Genomic DNA, 20,393 nt, shown 5'->3' on the forward strand with positions numbered 1-20,393 from the left:
CGTGTGCATAGGAGGTGAGCTAGAGCACCACAAAGCTCTCCCCTCGCCGGCCAGGAAAAACAGAGCAGTGGGAGTGCTCTGCTCGCAGGCGAGGGATATATATAGGCAACTCATTGGTCCCGGTTCGTGGCACGAACCGGGACTAAAGGGCAGCCTTTGGTCCTGGTTCAAGCCACCAACCGGGACCAATGGTGGTGGGATAGGAGCGAGGCCCATTGGTCCTGGTTCGTCCCACCAACCGGTACCAAAAGGCCCAGATGAACCGGGACCAATGGCCCACGTGGCCCAGCCGGCCCCCGGGGCTCACGAACCGGGTCCAATGCCTCCATCGGTCCCGGTTCTGGACTGAACCAGGACTAATGGGCTGACCCAGCCTGGACCATTGTCCCCTTTTCTACTAGTGAACTAGGAGGGAACCCGAGGAGCTTTACACAAATGGCAGCTTTTCATGATTGTTTCTCCGACTGCGGGCTAGCTGACTTGGGTTTCTCAGGATACCCATATACCTGGGACAATAAACATGATGATGAGAACAACATTCAGTGTCGGCTGGATAGGGCTACATGCAATAACGGTTTCTTGGCTCTATTCCCAAAGACCACCGTGGAACATGTCTTAACGGAGGAGTCTAACCATGTAGTGTTGGTTATTCGTGCTATGGAGACAGCTCCAGCCACAACAAGTAGGGGGATACGGCCCTTCAAGTTTGAAGAAATGTGGATCAAGCACAATGGCTATGATGAGATGGTGCAGAATGCTTGGGTAGGAGATGGTGGCCGAGGAACCAATATTGTGGCTGTCTGTGAGAAACTCCAGGGTGTTTCGAGGGACTTGCAGCAATGGGTCCAGCGCGTTTTTGGACCAGTGAGAAGGCAGATTTAGAAACTAAAGGAGCAGCTAAAGGATGTGAAGGAAAGGGCGCTTGGCACTGACCAAACTGCCGAACTCAGAGAAATAGAGGATCGGTTACGAGTTGTTTATGAGCGGGAGGAGATTATGTACAAGCATCGATCCAGAGTAGGATGGCTCAAAGAGGGTGACCAAAACACACAATATTTTCATAATCGAGCAAATCACCGCAAGAGGAAAAACACAGTTCGGGCCCTGAGGAGAGAGGATGGGTCCAAGTGCAGTAGAAATGATGAGATGAGTGAGATGGCTACAACTTTCTATCAGAAATTATTCACATCGGAGGGGTCCACCCATGCAGATAACATCCTCCAACTTTTTTAGGGCATGATATCTGACGGTATGAACGAGATGCTCACGGTTGCAACATCGGAGAGGGAAATAGAGACAACTCTATTCCAAATTGGCCCGACGAAAGCTCCTGGCCCTGATGGACTTCCGACGCTATTTTATCAACGCCACTGGGCGCTGGTTCGGGAGGACGTCTGCACTGCGGTGCGGGACTTCCTTCAGGGGGTGGCGACGCCAGATGCTTTTAATGTTACGATAATTGTCATGATCCCCAAAGTACTCACTAGAGTTATTAACACAATTCTATCCAATCAGCTTATGCAATGTGTTGTACAAGATTGCTGCTGAGGTTCTAGCAAATAGATTGAAGGTGATCCTGCCAGTGCTTATCTCAGAAGAACATTGTGCATTTGTGCCGGGGAGATTGATCACCGACAATTTCCTTGAGGCTTATGAGTGTGTACATGCGATCAGGACAAGGAAGTGTAAAAACCCTTTATGCGATGTCAAGCTCGATATGATGAAGGCATATGATAGGGTGGAGTGGATTTTTCTCGAGCAAGTGTTGAGGAAGCTTGGTTTCGCGTAGAACTGGATAGCTATGGTTATGAGGTGCGTGACTTCTACACGGTTTGCTGTCAAGCTGAATGGGCGAGTTTCTCGGAGTTTTTTTGCCTTCTAGGGGTCTACGGCAGGGCAATCCGCTTTCCCCATATCTCTTTTTGTTTTGTGTTGAAGGTTACTTCGCACTTCTGAAGGATGCACAGCTAGAGAATAAGATCAAAGGGGTGTCATTTGGGAGCATTGTCCCCCATGTAACACACCTGCTTTTTGCTGATGACAGTACAAGTCTTCTAGAAGGAACTCAAACAACTTTAAAAACTCTGAGGGATATATTGGCATACTATGAGATGGCCTCGGGCCAGAAAGTAAACCTTCAGAAATCATCTATTTTCTTTGGGAAATGGTGCAAATTAAGGACTGTATAATCGCATCTAATCCCTGCCCTCACAGCAATTTGGGATTTTGGCCGTCCGTTTTATTGATGTGAACGTTTTTGGCCGTCGGATTTCTGTGTACAGACATCTCTTCCGCGCTGGCCCAGCTGTCCTATAGGGCTGCTACTCCAGAAGAAATTTCCGTGCACTCTGGTTAACTGGGCCGTGCCCAGCCCAATTAGCTCATCCCCGCAAAAAGCCCGCCCCATCGGTAGCAAATCCTGCCGAAGAAAAAAATTAGCGACAGAGAGGCTGGACCGGGTTGGTCGCTGTGATTTCCAGAGATTGGTCACTGCGATCTGAAGGGGATTCGATGCGAGAGGAGGGCGGTACGCATGAACCGCGCGAGAGATCGAGAAGGGGAAGGGGATGGCTCGGTCGCTCGGAGGGAGGACCATGACTCTTCGTCATCGATCGGGCGCTGCTCCGCTGCGATTTGAAGACACAATAAAGCTTCAGTTTCTCTGCACACAATGATGGTGAGTAATGTGCCCATCCTTTCCGCTGCCTCTTGGCACAGTTAGGTGTATATAAGTTTCGTCCCCTGCCATTCTTCACTCACCCTTTCCACCCTGGAAGCATAACATCCTTCAGCATGATGCTTGGCTAGGTTTCCCTATATTTCTTTTCAGTTCATGTACGAATGTATGGCTCATTCTTCCACCAAGCAATTACATTGTCCTAATTTCGTCTCATTCCAAAAAATACATAAATGTGTTGTTCATGCTTGATGTGGTCGACTGATTTGGGCAGATCATGGAGACTGTACTAACAATTTTTCTACTTCAGCAGCTCATGATCTTTTATAGCATTTGGACAGGTAACCCACCTTTGTGGAAATATATCTGCATCTTAAAGTTGCATGTTAACATGAGGCTATCCAATTCTGATTTACTCCCTTCTCAACAGAAAGAAGTAAAAGAATTCAGTGAGTTGGTTTTCAGGCCAATTTGTTTTTATCAGATCTGAACCAATCCTCTGGGCATGTCACCGTGCTTGCACGCGTAGCTCTTGTATGGGATTTCTACAAGGAGAATGAATTTACGCATCTTGACATCGTCTTTGTTGATGAACATGCCTACTAAATACTTATTACATGTATCCTCTCTTACATAATGTATTGTCCCTGTGTTTAATACTGATCTTCTATATAGGGAAACGAGATGTGTGTCAAGATGCATGTGATGCATGCAGAAATATTTGGGGAAAACTAAAGAAGGGCAATGTTTTCCTCATCAAGAACTTCTTTGTGAAATCAGCAAAGAACATGTATAAGTCTGTGGAAGGCAGTTCTATGAAAATAACTCTATGGTCAAAAGTTTAGGCGTAGCGTGATGTACCTATCAATTATCCTGACTATGCATATTCACTCGCAAATTTTATACCTCTACCCTCTGGTTGGAAAGACATACTCCTTTATAGGCAAGGAAATTCTACTTTTGTGCATGCATAATTATTCCTTTCCTTCCTCCACTTTGCTGCTTTACTATCAGTAATTTCAGATCTCTTGAAGGTTGACTGCCTGCTCGAGCCCAGGATTTTGACGAGAGGAACCTCGAGATGACAGATATTGAGTAACCTTTCTCATCTAAATTTTTAGAGAATATCTATTAGCTTCTAACTATCATAAGAGTTACCAGACTAACTATTATCCGTTGAACTATCATTATAGTCGCTGAATCGCTATATGTAGTGCAACGATATGATGCAGTCTCACATTGCCGAGTCATTACCATGATTGTTGGCAGTTAATTACTACACCTAAAAGTAACTATATTTGTGACCTCTGTACTTTTGCAATGACAGGCGAACACTTGGACTGACGACACTGATAGCACCAACAGAACTGATAATACGTTGATCTGTTGTGCAATTGATCACGTACTTATTACAGAAGTATAGTCATCTCTCAAGTTATAAAAGTACCTTATATGTTTCTTCAATGCATGACTATTTTTCTCGATTTTTCTGGGCAAAAAATACCACTGGCTTCCAGCCAACAGACACCGGATGATCCAAATGCACCTGTCACAAATGCTTCCAGTAGCACAAACAAGAAAAACGCAAAAAGTTAAGTAGCCACATTGTACTTTGACTCCCTTTGCAAGGTTATATTTTTCAACGTACATATATAATAATAGCTATCTTCACAATTTACAGGGTTGCAGCTGACACAAGTAAGACTGTTGCTTCAAAAAATAAATTGTACCTTCCCTGAACAAAGATTGGCTCATTAACTTCGGAAGCTAATAAATAAATGGAGATGTTTTGCGTGTGACCAACCTTTCTGGACGTTTTACTTATTATGTTGTCTTCGTGCGACAGCTATCACCCAGTTTGATAGACTTTGTGCTTGTTAGTTTCGGCTTATCTGTGCTGTGTTTCCCGAGAACCATTGCTCCTATCTGAACTGAACTATCCAAGACTTGGATCTCTACAAATCACCCTTATTATCCTCCTAAGCGATGTTTCTGGTCTTTACTACATTATGATCCTACTTCTCTATTTCCATTACTGTCGTAAATCTGGACCCTATTTCTAGAGATGTCCAATTATTCTACTGCTTTCTTATCCATGTATATACATGTGTTTCCTTTTAAGTTATTGAGACAATTGCCCTATTATCGGCCCTTTTTCTTTGTATGGGTGAGCAGCTGCTACCTCTTTTCATCATAAATGTCCCTTGTATTATACTTTTGCATTGTGCGCATCCTGTGTTTTCCCCTTCTGTATTTTCATGTTTGACATGCTACAAAAATAATACCACCAATAGTACTAATGGGAATACTTTCTTGAATCTGTCACAAGGTCATGTTGATAGCTCTGTAGGTTTATATTGCACATGTATTATCCCATTCAGGTTGATTATTCCCTGCTCAGGCTCATTTTGTTTCATAAAGAAAACCATGTTGAAGTGACTTTAGTAGTTGTCTGTAAGAGCAAAGCTGAATATGAAGCTCACTTGGTGCTCGGTACATAGTAGGTTTTTTTTTGGGTTTCTTTTCTTGCACTAAGATCAATGCTGGAATGTAATTCACTATGCAACCGACTTTAACACTTAAACTCTTCCTAGACTTGTGTGTGTGCGCACACACAATCTTGTAACTCATTTCGGTTACACAAAAAGTTTTTTAGTGGAAAAGGGATCCCACGCAGCTCCATTTTATTAGTAGAAGGAAGCCACAGTGAAGTTTTATGATGCATGCGGAGGAAACCAGCTGAAAGCACTGTCTCGGCAACAAAAGGGAAAATAGTCTGAAACTGAAAAATAACTACAAACTAAGGCAACATAAAGACACAGTCTGAATGCGCTACAGTTATCAAGCTCACTCCATTCTAATGTTCTACCAAAATTTGTAAGCCTTTCTTCGTTCTAAAAACCTTTGTAAAGTTGTATCATACAACATTCCAAATAGACGGGCGCATCAACGCGCACCATCAACGATCTAGTATGAGGATAAGGTGGGACTCAAGCAAGCTATTGGGATCAACTCTGAGGCGTTGAGTGAACGGTACCTTGGGCTTCCAACACTGGTTGGCAAAAGAGGGCACGTTCAAATACATTAGGGAAAGCTCGACTAGCAAAGTCTCGGGATGGAAGGGTCAAGGACTCTCTAATGTGGCAAGAGAGGTCCTGGTTAAATCGGTGCTTCAGTCTACTCCAACATACACCATGAGTTGTTTTCAACTCACAAAGAAGATGTGCGGGAACCTGAAATTGATCTCTTCGAAATTCTAGTGGGGTGCAGCGAATGGTGAGAGGAAAGTACACTAGATATCATGGGATAAAGTGTGCTATGCCAAGAGGGAAGGGGTATGGGCTTTCGTGACCTAGAGGCTTTTAACCAAGCTTTGCTGGCTAAACAAGCCTAGACGATTTTGCAGACCCCTTCCTCCTTATGCGCCCGGGTGCTTAAAGCACGTTACTTCCCAGAGGGGTCCATCTTGTCAGCCATGTTCCCAAGTGGGGGCTCCTTCACCTTCCGAAGCATATTATATGGTAGGGACTTGTTGCGAGAAGGGCTTGTTTGGAGGATTGGTGATGGCACTTCTATCAACGTGCACCACGACAACTGGATTTCGAGGCAAGGAAGTCTTAAGCCACTAGGATAGACCTATATCCAGGGCATCACAAAGGTGGCTGATCTGCCTGTTGCACAAGGAGATCAATGGGGCGAACAAAAGGTACATGAAATGTTCACACCTGACGACGCATGCGATATCAAACAGATTGTTGTTGGAGTACCGGACACGACCGACTACCTAGCTTGGAATTTCACCAAGAACGGGCCGTTTACGGTCAAATCTGCATACCACCTGTGAATGAGCATCAATGGTGCTAAATCCGGACAGCCGGGATCATCATCATCAATCCAGAAGCACCGTACATGGCTAGCGCTGTGGGGCACGAATTCTACGAGCAAAGCGATAATTCACACGTGGCGGTTAATGCACAATGGGCTTGCTGTAGGGGCTGAACTGCACCAGAGAAGGATCAAGGGAGGGGTGTTTTGTGCCGTGTGCGGTAGGGAGGAGACCATTTTCCATTGCTTTTGGGGCTGGCCCCACACCAAATTTTTTGGCAGCTGATGCGAGAAGATATGGATACCCCTATTATCACACTGCCGGAGATGGATGATTCCTTCACCGCTATTTTAGCATGGACGCAACAATGGATAGCTGTGGCGAGTGATGATGAACGAGAGATGATGACCCAGGCACTGTATGGACTATGGTTGGCGCAAAACGAGGCGAGAGATGGGAAGCGAGTCACGGAGGCAAGATTAGTGGCGGAGAGGGTGGTCGCTCACATGAAGGAGTGGAAGGAGGTGCATCGTATACCTTCCACATATGGAGTCCCGAAGGTGGTTAGGTGTGGAAGCCACCTGACACAGGATGGATAAAAGCCAATGTTGATGAAGCTACAACAAAGACAGGTAATAATGGGGGTGGAGGCGTGGTCCTACGGGATCACGATGGTGCATACAAAGGAGGGCCGACGACATTTCTCCCAGGCATCTCTGCTCCTCAACTACTAGAAGTGATGGTCAATAGGCAGGCGGTGCGATTTGCAATCCAGCAAGGTTTTTAGAGGATGCACCTCGAGTTGGATAGCAAGGAGGTGGTGGCAATGATCAATGCAGAAAGCAAGAACCTCTCTGCCATCGGGCCGCTAGTGGAGGAAGTGAAGGCACTCCTTCGGTCTACACAGGAGCACAAAGTGAGCTGGGTGAGAAGAACTGCTAATGGTGCAGCACGTCGACTTGTAAAAGAGGGGATTAGCATTGAGATGAATAACGTGTGGCTTAATGAGCCACTAGATTCTATTCTGCAGATTGTTGCAGCTAAGATTCCGGGTTTTGTTTAATTTTCTTTGCTTCCAGTTTTGCAGCCGAGACTGGTTTTAGGTTTTGTGAACTTGTGGACCTGTTTTTTTATCTTTTGAATAAATGCTTTACCCCTCAAAAAAAGCAATGAGCACCGGAGCAAAATCAGGGCCAAGAAACAGAGCAATCAACTAGCAGAGCAGATCTCTGTATAGCCAAAATTCGCACAATTTATGTACTATGAAAAAATTAAGCCCAACCATTCACTCCTGGAACCAGGCCTAGCTCGTTTCTCCCCCTTTTTTGGCATGTTTATAGTTTAGCCCGAAATGGATTGCTTCCAGCTGGCCCAAGGTGGCAAGAAGTTGGGCTTCACCGTCCCAGTTAGGCTGCCAGCTCACCCAGGCGCTGGGGAGAAGCTGCCTCGCTCGGTCGCTCTAGAACAGTTTGCTGCACTCCACATGAAGTGAGAAGTCAGGTTAGAAGCTGGATATGAGAAGTTTTTGAGAAGCTAGCAAGTCTCCGAACAGGCCCTTAGGGTGTGTTTGGTAGAGTGCATGAGGGCAAAAGTTTCCAATCCGACCCAATTTTGCTTGTTTGGTAGGGTGCATGGGCTCACCTGGGCAATGCCCAACTGGTGCAAAAAAGGTCTCTCAGCCATGCCCATCTCATGCACCCTGCATGGAGGCAGCCATGCTGGCCCCGACACTCGTCCCCACCCATCAGACCACGTCCACATATGTCTAAATTTTCAAAAAATGTTCATAATTTCAAATTTTGTTTAAATTTTCAAAAAAAATCAAATTTTTTAAATTTGTTTAAATTTTAAAAAAAGTCCAGAATTTCAATTTTTTTTGAAAATGTTCAGAATTCGAATTGTTTTAAATTTTGAAAAAAATAGAATGTCAAAATTTGATTAAATTTTTCGAAAATTTCAGGATTTCAAATTTGTTTAAATTTTTGAAAATGTTTAGAATTTTAAATTATTTAAATTTTTAAAAATGTGAAGAATTTGAAATTTTGCTAAAATTTTAAAAAATAGTTTTTTTAAATTTTTTAAAATATGTTCAGAATTTCAATTTTTTTAATTTTAAAAAACAAGTAAAATTTTGTTTAAATTTTTAAAAACTTCATATTTTCAAAATATGTTTAAATTTTTGTTCACGTTTTTTCAAATTTGTTCACCATTCAAAAAAAATATTCGGAATTTTTCAGCTTGTCTAAACACATGTAGGTTGCCAAACAAAGTCTCAGCTCAGCATGTCTCGACGCATACACCGCTGCCAAACAACAACAAACGCATGGACTCAGCATGTATCAGAGGAGAAACAACTAGGCTAGGGCCATGCATGTCTACAGACCCTTAGTCACATGAAACACACACAGTTACTCACTACAGTACTACACATTCTCTAAAACTAATGGTGGCCTCTCCTGCTTCTCATACAATAAGGAAAGGTTTGCCCGTGGATGGTTGCCATGCACTCTGGCTTTGCCGTGGGAAGAAATGCGATGTATTCCAAACTTTGAAGGAGCACAATAAAGGTTCATACATGTTCCAAACTTCAAACTCAACCCCCGAAACAAAGTTACAACACACGTAATCTACTCAATGTGAGAAGGTGCGCCACAACATCTGTCATCGATGGTCTTTGATCCACATCAAGGCTAAGACATTCCATGGTGGTTCCTGCCATAGTGTCAAAAAGTTGCAAATTTCCTGCTCCTGCAATTTCCTAATCAAACAACTTGGTTGCTTTCTTCCCTTCTTTGTGGGACTCGAGAAAACTCGACACTAAGTTGTTATTGTCAAAATGAGTGGCCTTCTTCCTGCTAATGACCTCTAAGATGACAACTCCAAAACTATAGACACCACTTTTATCAGTCAAGAGGCATGTTTGTAGGTATACTGGATCCATATAACTCATGTCACCAATTACGTTGGCAGTGTGTTCCTTGTCTACTGCAATCAACCTCGATATGCCGAAGTCTAAGATCTTCGGCACAAAGTTGTCATCCAAGAGTATGTTTGCTGGTTTAACATCACCGTGCAGGATTGTGGTATGGGCTTGTGAATGCATATAAGCTAGACCATGTGCCGATTCTGAGACAATGGTTAGACGCACATCCAAGTTGAGAGGCTCCCTTAACTCGTGAAGAATGTCATGCATGCTTCCTTTGGAAATGAACTCGTACACTAGCAGGGGGTTGCCCACTTCTAGGAAACAACCAATGAGCCTAACGATGTTCTTGTGGATGACTTGAGACTGGATGATGACTTCATCTGAAAATTGCTTGTTCTCGTGCACATTACGACCAATCGGTTTCTTTACTGCGAAAAGTACATTATCAAGAACCCCCTTATAAACTTCACCAAAGCCACCTTTTCTAATTAAATTCCTGCTCTTTAAAATTGGCTTGAGCTCCTCCACTTTGAAAATCTTAATGACTTTAGCCTTCTCCAAGGTAAGACCACCATTTTTCTCATATAACTCCCTCGTCTTCTGCTTCTCTTTTTGAATAATAATGACGAACGCCACAAATGCACTACTAGGGAAAACCTTATACGCAGCATCTTAGCAGTAGCGCTGGACAAAATAGGGCGCTACTGCTACTTAGTAGTAGCGTGTTTAAATAGACCGCGCTACTGCTACTACTTTTGATTCTTCAATGTGATCGAGGCCATGAGCTATATATAATAAAGATTAGTGTTGAGTCAAGGGCTTGGCTATCTTACTATGATCTTGAGGGAATAAAAGAAAAAGAAAGAATAGAAAGAAATAAAGAGATCATATTGATATTATGGAGAGTAATGACTTCACATATAAAGAGTATGATCAATAAAAGTTTTTAAGAGTTGACAAACATAGTTTTGGTCATAATTGCAATTAATAGGAAGTAATAAAGAAAGAGATTCACATATAAATATACTATCTTGGACATCTTTTATGATTGTGATCACTCATTAAAATATGACATGCTAAAGAGTTGATGTTGGACAAGGAAGACAACGTAATGGGTTATGTTTTCTTATATCCGAAATAAAGTATATTGTCATGGATCATTCAAACATGTTGAGCTTGCCTTTCCCCCTCATGCTAGCCAAAAACTCCTTGCACCAAGTAGAGATACTACTTGTGCTTCGAAATATCCTTAAACCTGGTTTTGCCATGAGAGTCCACCATACCTACCTATGGATTGAGTAAGATCCTTCAAGTAAGTTGTCATTGTTGTATGCAATAAAAATTGCTCTCTAAATATGTATGACTTATTAGTGTGGAGAAAATAAGCTTTATATGATCTTGTGATATGGAAGCAATAAAAGCGACGGACTGCAATAAAGGTCCATATCACAAGTGGCAATATAAAGTGACGTTCTTTTGCATTAAGATTTCGTGCATCCAACCATAAAAGCACATGACAACCTCTGCTTCCCTCTGCGAAGGGCCTATCTTTTATTTTTGTCTTATACATTATGCAAGAGTCATGGTGATCTTCACCTTTTCTTTTTATATTTTATCCTTTGGCAAGAACCTTGTGTCGGAAAGATCCTGCTATATATATATCCAATTGGATGTAAGTTAGCATAAACTATTATTGTTGACATTACCTTTGAGGTAAAAGGTTGGGAGGCAACACTATAAGCCTCTATCTTTCTCTGTGTCCGATTAAAACTCCATACCCATAAGTATTGCGTGAGTGTTAGCAATTGTGAAAGACTAAATGATAGTTGAGTATGTGGACTTGCTGAAAAGCTCTTATATTGACTCTTTGTGATGTTATGATAAATTGCAATTGCTTCAATGACCGAGATTATAGTTGTTAGTTTTCAATGAAGTTTCTGATTCATACTTGACATTGTGGATAGATTATTACTTGAGCATAAGAAATCATATGACAATATATATATATATATGTTGTTGTTATAAGAATGATCATGATGCCCTCATGTTTGTATTTTATTTTATCGACACCTCTATCTCTAAACATGTGGACATATTTTTGATTTCGGCTTCCGCTTGAGGATAAGCGAGGTCTAAGCTTGGGGGAGTTGATACGTCCATTTTGCATCATGCTTTGATATTGATATTATTGCATTATGGGTTGTTATTACACGTTTTGTCACAATACTTATGCCTATTCTCTCTTATTTTACAAGGTTTACACGAAGAGGGAGAATGCCGGCAGCTGGAATTTTGGGCTGGAAAAGGAGCAAATATTAGAGACCTGTTCTGCACAACTCCAAAAGTCTTGAAACTCCACGGAAGTTATTTTTGGAATTAATAAAAAATATTGAGCGAAGAAAATACCAGAGGGGGGCCACCCACCGTCCACCAGGGTGGGGGTGCGCCCTACCCCCTAGGTGCGCCCCCTGCCTCGTGGGCCACCTGGCAGGCCTCCGGTGCCCATATTTGGCTATATGAAGTATTTCACCCTGGAAAAAATCATAAGCATGCTTTCGGGACGAGACACCGCCGCCACGAGGCGGAACCTTGGCGGAACCAATCTAGGGCTCCGGCATAGCTGTTCTGCTGGGGAAACATCCCTCTAGGAGGGGGAAATCATCACCATCGTCATCACCATCGATCCTCTCATCGGGAGGGGGTCAATCTCCATCAACATCTTCACCAGCACCATGTCCTCTCAAACCCTAGTTCATCTCTTGTATCCAATCTTTGTCCAAAACCTCAGATTGGTACCTGTGGGTTGCTAGTAGTGTAGATTACTCCTTGTAGTTGATGCTAGTTAGTTTATTCGGTGGAAGATCACATGTTCAGATCCTATATGCATATTAATACCCCTCTGATTATGAACATGAATATGATTTGTGAGTAGTTGCATTTTTTCTTGAGGACATGGGAGAAGTCTTGCTATAAGTAGTCATGTGAATTTGGTATTCGTTCGATATTTTGATGAGATGTATGTTGTCTTTCCTCTAGTGGTGTTATGTGAATGTCGACTACATGACACTTCACCATTGTTTGGGCCTAGAGGAAGGCATTGGGAAGTAATAAGTAGATGATGGGTTGCTAGAGTGACAAAAGCTTAAACCCTACTTTATGAGTTGCTTCGTAAGGGGCTGATTTGGATCCATATGTTTCATGCTATGGTTAGGTTTACGTTAATACTTCTTTTGTAGTTGCGGATGCTTGCAATAGGGGTTAATCATAAGTGGGATGCTTGTCCAAGAAAGGGCAGTACCCAAGCACCGGTCCACCCACATGTCAAATTATCAAAGCAACGAACGCGAATCATATGAGCGTGATAAAAACTAGCTTGACGATAATTCCCATGTGTCCTCATGAGCACTTTTCTCTTTATAAGAATTCGTCCAGGCTTGTCATTTGCTACAAAAAGGATTGTGCCACCTTGCTGCACCTTATTTACTTTTATCACTTGTTACGCATTACAAATTACCTTAACACAAAACTATCTATTACCGATAATTTCAGTGCTTGCAGAGAATACCTTACTGAAAATCGCTTGTCATTTCCTTCTGCTCCTCGTTGGGTTCGACACTCTTACTTCTCGAAAGGACTATGATAGATCCCCTACACATGTGGGTCATCAGAGACCTCAGCCGCCACTCTGTGTCCCCACCAAGAAAACTCTTCGGATCCCCTGTCAGATCCCATCTAGGGGTCAACACCAACACCCACCTCGGCCTTAGATTCGGGGCGGGTCTCATCGTCCGAAGACGGGAACATAAGCCCCGCCGGACTTGTTGCCCTTACGAAACTTCCTACCGAAGACCGAGATGCAGGCTTAGACTTGGCCCTGGGCAACCATTCCGAACTGCCGAGGTCTGCACTTAGCAGGTCTGATCTGGTGCTCCATGCCGATCACAGCCCGGCAGACCCGCAGTTTCCGGTCCCACTCCCGCTCTTAGATGAAGTGTTGGGTTTGATGCAATCTCTCGCCATCACGGAGGCTTTACCTCTGAACTGTACCCAGCTCAGACTGGGGGCTGAGAGAGGGGAATTTTGCGCCCCACCCACTGCTACGTCTTGAGCTTGCATTGGTTTTCCTTGAAGAGGAAAGGGTGATGCAGCAATAGTAGCGTAAGTATTTCCCTCAGTTTTTGAGAACCAAGGTATCAATCCAGTAGGAAGCTCCTCAAAAGTCCCACGCACCTACACAAACAAACAAAGAACTCGCAACCACCTCGATAAAGGGGTGTCAATCCCTTCACGGCCACTTGCGAAAGTGAGATCTGATAGAGATAATATGATAAGGTAAATATATTTTTGGTATTTTATGATATAGATTGGAAAGCTTATATGATAAAGGATAGACCGGGGGCCATAGGTTTCACTAGAGGCTTCTCTCAAGATAGCATAAGTATTACGGTGGGTGAACAAATTACTGTCGAGAAATTGATAGAAAATCGAATAATTATGAGATTATCTAGGCATGATCATGTATATAGGCATCACGTCCGTGACAAGTAGACCGACTCCTGCCCGCATCTACTACTATTACTCCACACATCAATCGCTATCCAGCATGCATCTAGAGTATTAAGTTCATAAGAATAGAGTAATGCTTTAAGAAAGATGACATGATGTAGAGGGATAAACTCATGCAATATGATATAAACCTCATCTTTTTATCCTCGATGGCAACAATACAATACGTGCCTTGCTGCCCCTGCTGTCACTGGGAAAGGACACCGCAAGATTGAACCCAAAGCTAAGCACTTCTCCCACGCCAAGAAAGATCAATCTAGTAGGCCAAACCAAACCGATAATTTGAAGAGACTTGCAAAGATAACTCAATCATACATAAAAGAATTCAGAGGAGATTCAAATATTTCTGATAGATAAACTTGATCATAAACCCAAAATTCATCGGATCTCGACAAACACACCGCAAAAAGAGTTACATCGAATAGATCTCCACAAGAGATGGGGAGAACATGGTATTGAGATCCAAAAAGAGAGAAGAAGCCATCTAGCTAATAACTATTGACCCGAAGGTCAATGGTAAACTACTCACAACTCATCGGAAGGGCTATGGTGTTGATGTAGAAGCCCTCCGTGGTCGATTCCCCCTCCGGCGGAGCGCCGACGAAGGCTCCAAGATGGGATCTCGCAGATACAGAAGGTTACAGTGGCGGAAATATTTCTTCGGTGGCTCCCTGGATGTTTTCGAGGTACATGGTAATATATAGGAGGAAGAAGTATGTCGGTGGCCGCCCGAGGGGCCCACGAGATAGGGGGACGTGCCCTGTAGGGGTGGGCCCACCCTCCACCCTTGTGGCCGCCTCGGCTGCTTCTTGGCTTGCACTCCAAGTCCTTTGGATCACGTTTGTTCCAAAAGTCATGCTCCCAAAGGTTTCATTCCGTTTGGACTCCGTTTGATATTCCTTTTCTTCGAAATACTGAAATAGGCAAAAAAACAGCAATACGGGTTGGGCCTCCGGTTAGTAGGTTAGTCCCAAAAATGATATAAATGTGTAAAATAAAGCCCATAAACATCCAAAACAGGTAATATAATAGCATGGAACAATCAAAAATTATAGATACATTTGAGACGTATCACCCACCACCCACTTGATAGGCACTCGCAAGGACTTGACCGACATGCTAGATTATGCGTCTGAAGACATCAACGGCATGGATGACGATGCCGACGCTGAACCAAGCCAAGTCCCACCCATCATGGGACGTTGGACGGCCACCTCAACCTACGATGTGTACATGGTGGACACCCCAAAGAATGACGAGGAGAACCCGAGCCCGGACGAGGACAACCCCGTTGATAAACCACCAAAGCATCGATGTGAGCGGCGCCGCTCACGATCGCGTCGGGCAAAGTATAGTAATACCAGCACCAGAGACAACGAGACTCTGGATGGTGCCGAAGATCCAGAATACCCTATCGATCCCACATCCGAACATGACGAGCGGGAAGAGGGTGAACATAGTCCCGAACGCGCTGACAACGAAGATGAGGAGGACAACAACTATATGCCAGAATCTAAAGAGGAGGCCAGCCTTAGTGACGAGGACTTCATTGTCCCAGAGGAACCCCTCGACAAAGAACGCTTTAAGCGACAACTAATTGCTACAACCCGGAGCCTGAAGAGGAAGCAGCAACAGGTCAAATAAGAGCAAGACACGCTGAATGAAAGGTGGACTAAGGTCCTGGCCGCTGAGGAATACGGCCAAGAGTGACCTGTCAAAAGTTACCCTAGGCGCAAGCTACTGCCTCAATTTGATGACGAGGTCCTTGAACCAATACCGTCGAAATACAATCAGGCAGATCAACCAGACCAACGACCACATGGATGGGATAGAGCGTCATATCAAGCCGAACACCAACCCGCACCCTCTCGCCGAAGAGGCGGGAAGACTGCAGCCGCGGGATATACATGTGACTTGCAATGTGACCTAGCCAATAAAGCTTGTCAAACCAGGTCGATCTACCAATCAAGGGGCCGCGCCCTGATACGTCTCCAACGTATCTATAATTTTTTATTGTTCCATGCTATTATATTACCTGTTTTGGATGTCTATGGGCTTTATTTTACACAATTATATCATTTTTGGGACGAACCTACTAACCGGAGGCCCAACCCGTATTGCTGTTTTTTTGCCTATTTCAGTATTTCGAAGAAAAGGAATATCAAACGGAGTCCAAACGGAATGAAACCCTCGGGAGCGTGATTTTTGGAACGAACATGATCCAGAGGACTTGGAGTGCAAGTCAAGAAGCAGCCGAGGCAGCCACGAGGGTGGGCGGCGCGCCCACCCCTACAGGGCGCGCCCCCTGTCTCGTGGGCCCCTTGGGCAGCCACCGATGTACTTCTTCCTCCTACATAAGCCTACATACCCCAAAAACATCCAGGGAGCCACCGAAGAAATATTTCCACCACTGTAACCTTCTGTATCCGTGAGATCCCATCTTGGAGCCGTCGCCGGCGTTCTGCCGGAGGGGGAATCCACCATGGAGGGCTTCTACATCAACACCGTAGCCCCTTCGATGAGTTGTGAGTAGTTTACCACATACCTTCGGATCGATAGTTATTATCTAGTTGGCTTCTTCTCTCTTTTTGGATCTCAATACAATGTTCTCCCCCTCTCTTGTGGAGATCTATTCGATGTAATCTCTTTTTGCGGTGTGTTTGTCGAGATCCGATGAATTGCAGGTTTATGATCAAGTTTATCTATGAATAATATTTGAATCTTCTCTGAATTCTTTTATGTATGATTGAGTTATCTTTGCAAGTCTCTTCGAATTATCGGTTTGGTTTGGCCTACTAGATTGATCTGTCTTGCCATGGGAGAAGTGCTTAGCTTTGGGTGCAATCTTGCGGTGTTCTTACCCAGTGACAGAAAGGGTTGCAAGACACGTATTGTATTGTTGCCATCGAGGATAAAAAGATGGGGTTTATATCATATTGCTTGAGTTTATCCCTCTACATCATGTCATCTTTATTAATGTGTTACTCTGTTCTTATGAACTTAATACTCTAGATGCATGTTGGATAGCGGTCGATGTGTGGAGTAATAGTAGTAGATGCAGGCAGGAGTCGGTCTACTTGTCACGTACGTGATGCCTATATACATGATCATGCCTAGATAGTCTCATAATTATTCGCTTTTCTATCAATTGCTCGAGAGTAATTTGTTCACTCACCGTAATACTTATGCTATCTTGAGAGAAGCCACTAGTGAAACCTATGGCCCCCGGGTCTATCTTTTATCATATAAGTTTCCAATCTACTTTTATTTGCATCTTCATTTTCTGCATCTATATTATAAAATACCAAAAATATATTTATATTATCATATTATCTCTATCAGATGTCACTTTCACAAGTGGCCGTGAAGGGATTGAGAACCCCTTTATCGCGTTGGTTGCGAGTTCTTTGTTTGTTTGTGTAGTTTCGTGGGACTTGTGAGGAGCCTCCTACTGGATTCATACCTTGGTTCACAAAAACTGAGGGAAATACTTACGCGACTGTGCTATATCACCCTTTCCTCTTCAAGGAAAACCAATGCAAGCTCAAGACGTAGCATGCCCTGGTGCGAGGTAATGGCTACGAAGCCCGGCGCGACGACCGTTACTAGGCTCGGGATTCGAACAGAACTCAGATGTCAGCCGATCTCTGCCACGACATTGCGCGATATAGAGGGGCCGCACACCCCCTATGCTTCACTGACGAGGTCATGGAACATTAGTTTCCGAAAGGGTTTAAACCCGTAAACATCGAATAGTACGATGGAACGACGGATCCGGCCGTCTGGATTGATGATTTTCTTCTCCACATTCACATGGCTCGAGGAGATGATTTCCTTGACATTAAATAGCTCCCTCTAAATCTGAAAGGACCAGCACGGCACTGGCTAAACAGCCTCCCAGAAAACTCTATTTGTACCTGGGAAGACTTGGAAGATGCTTTTAGGGCTAACTTCCAGGGCACCTTGAAGGAAATATGCCCTAGAGGCAATAATAAAGTTATTATTTATTTCCTTATTTCATGATAAATGTTTATTATTCATGCTAGAATTGTATTAACCGGAAACATAATACATGTGTGAATACATAGACAAACATAGTGTCACTAGTATGCCTCTACTTGACTAGCTCGTTAATCAAAGATGGTTAAGTTTCCTAACTATCGTGGATTTGTCACGGCAGATGTCCTAGCGAAAGGACTTAGTCGTGGAGCCATCGCTACGAGTTTACTTGAAGGGGTTAAAGCAGACACAAAGACACGAGGATTTTATACTAGTTCGGCCCCTTCGATGAAGGTAAAAGCCTACGTCTAGTTGTGATGGAATTGATATGATCTCGATGGCTAGGGAGCAAACAAGCTTCGCCTAGGCTCGAGTTGTGGTTGTCTGTCTTGAACCGCCATCGGGTCGTCCCCTTATATACACGGGTGACACCCGTCGGTCCATAGAGTCCTAACCGGTTCATACTCGTATTCCGGTTGGTATCTCTCTATTCCTTACTTACAATACAAGTCATACATCAGGCCGGTTTACGGCTACATGTTCTAACCGACTACAGGCCTTGGGCCTTCATCTGTTTACGCCACTAATGAAGTTAACCCGGCCCAAGTAGGCCGGTTTACGCCTAGTGGTAATATCCCCAACATTAGGCCCCAGATTGATTTGAACTGGTTCATGTCAATCCTTCACACCATCTTGCGTCTTGGATATCTTTTGTTAATTGGAAAATCTCCATGTTGTCATCATTTTTGGTTGCTATAAACCGGCATGACGTCATCAGTTTTGGTTACTATAAACCGGCATGACATCATTATGAAATTCATAACTCCCTCTTAATGACAGCTTCTGGATTCGCGCGTTTGACCTAGCTCGGTTGCCTTATAAATAAGACCGAAGGGTCATTTCCTTTCTCTTCCCCTTCGTCCCTTCTTCTTCTTCTTCCTCGCGTCGCCGGCTTTGGAGCTCCGCCACCACCGTCGACCTCTGCCTCGTCTCGGGCCGCTGCATCAACCTGAACGTACCAGAGTGTTGCGGCGTCTTTCCGCATCTTCTCCGTTCCCGGTAAGTCCTCTCTCCTTCTTAACCTAGATATGTTCTTAGGGTTCCATGTTCTTGCTATGTTCATTGCGCGTTCATAGCTGTTCTCTGACCTTGAATGCATCTGTGAACTCTTGCTGTGCTTAGTAGCGATCCCTTTAGCATCCGCCTGCTATTTCTCATCCAAGCGCATAGATCTCCCGCACATATTCGCTCAATGGTTCACTTCTGTTTCCGCCTTAGTCTTCGAAATATTTCCTGTTTTTGTGAGCTTGCTGTAGATCCACGGCTGTAACACAATTTTGTGAAATTTGTTTCTGCATAACTAGTTATCCATAGTTTCAACTGCTTCCGATGCTTAGGCCAGGCGGTTTAACTTCACCATAGAGAAAAAATTGCTAAACCGGTATATATGTCATTAGTCCCCTGGTTGAACCGCCAGAATCCATCTGATGCCGCGTTGTAGAAGACCGGTTTATGGGTACTGCCTCCGGTTTACCGTATTTAGATCAACACCTTTTTATCCGGCATGTCCTTGAACCAGATCACCTATTTCTTGTAGATCTCGTCATGGCCAAACAAGTGTACGAGTGCAACTGGGTTCCCTCCCGTGTCACAGAAGCACAGCTGGACGATCTAGTCCTGATCGGCACTTTGGATAGCAAAGATACGATTCACTGGAGGGTTCCTGGAGATGAATGTCCTCCCATGCCCCAGGAAGGAGAGGTCGTGGTCTTCGCAGATCACATGGCCCGGGGCTTCAAACCGCCCGGCTCTAAATTTTATCGGGATGTGTTAGCCAACTTTCAACTCCGTCCACAGGATACTGGCCCCAACTCCGTCACCAATCTATGTCACTTTCAAGTACTTTCTGAGGCATACCTTCAAGAGGAGCCTTCAGTCGAGTTATTTAGAGATCTCTTTCATCTAAACCGCCGTACTGAATTCACCGACGGCCCTAATACCGAACTGGGCGGTATGGCCATTCAGAAGAGGAAGGAAATCACCTATCCAAACGTCAAACTCCATACTCACCCCAAGGAGTGGAACGCAACTTGGTTTTATTGCAAGGATACCTCCCCTGACAATGAAAATCCCTTGCCTGGCTTCCGTCCGGAACGGCTCAGCAACACTCACCCTTTTCCACAAAGGCTAAGCGCCAAGGAGAGAATTAAATATGCCCCTCAACTGTCCAAGCTCCGGGCCTTCATGGCAAATGGTTTAACAGGAATAGACCTTGCACGCTGCTGGATATCATGGAGCATTCTGCCTCTAAGCCGGCGCCCTGGTTTGATGTGCGAATACACTGGCAGTGTCGATGACCCACTCCGACATATCAAAATCCAGGTCTCTGACGACGAAGT

At 44.1% G+C, this 20,393-nt stretch overlaps 1 pseudogene; it reads right to left on the reverse strand.

Annotated features, from left to right (window-relative positions):
• Nucleotides 1-9,114: 9,114 nt before the first annotated feature.
• LOC119350168 overlaps nt 9,115-20,393 on the reverse strand; it is a 77,902-nt pseudogene continuing 66,623 nt past the window's right edge.

The sequence above is a fragment of the Triticum dicoccoides genome, chromosome 1B (assembly GCF_002162155.2).
Source record: "Triticum dicoccoides isolate Atlit2015 ecotype Zavitan chromosome 1B, WEW_v2.0, whole genome shotgun sequence".
Taxonomy (NCBI): domain Eukaryota; kingdom Viridiplantae; phylum Streptophyta; class Magnoliopsida; order Poales; family Poaceae; genus Triticum; species Triticum dicoccoides.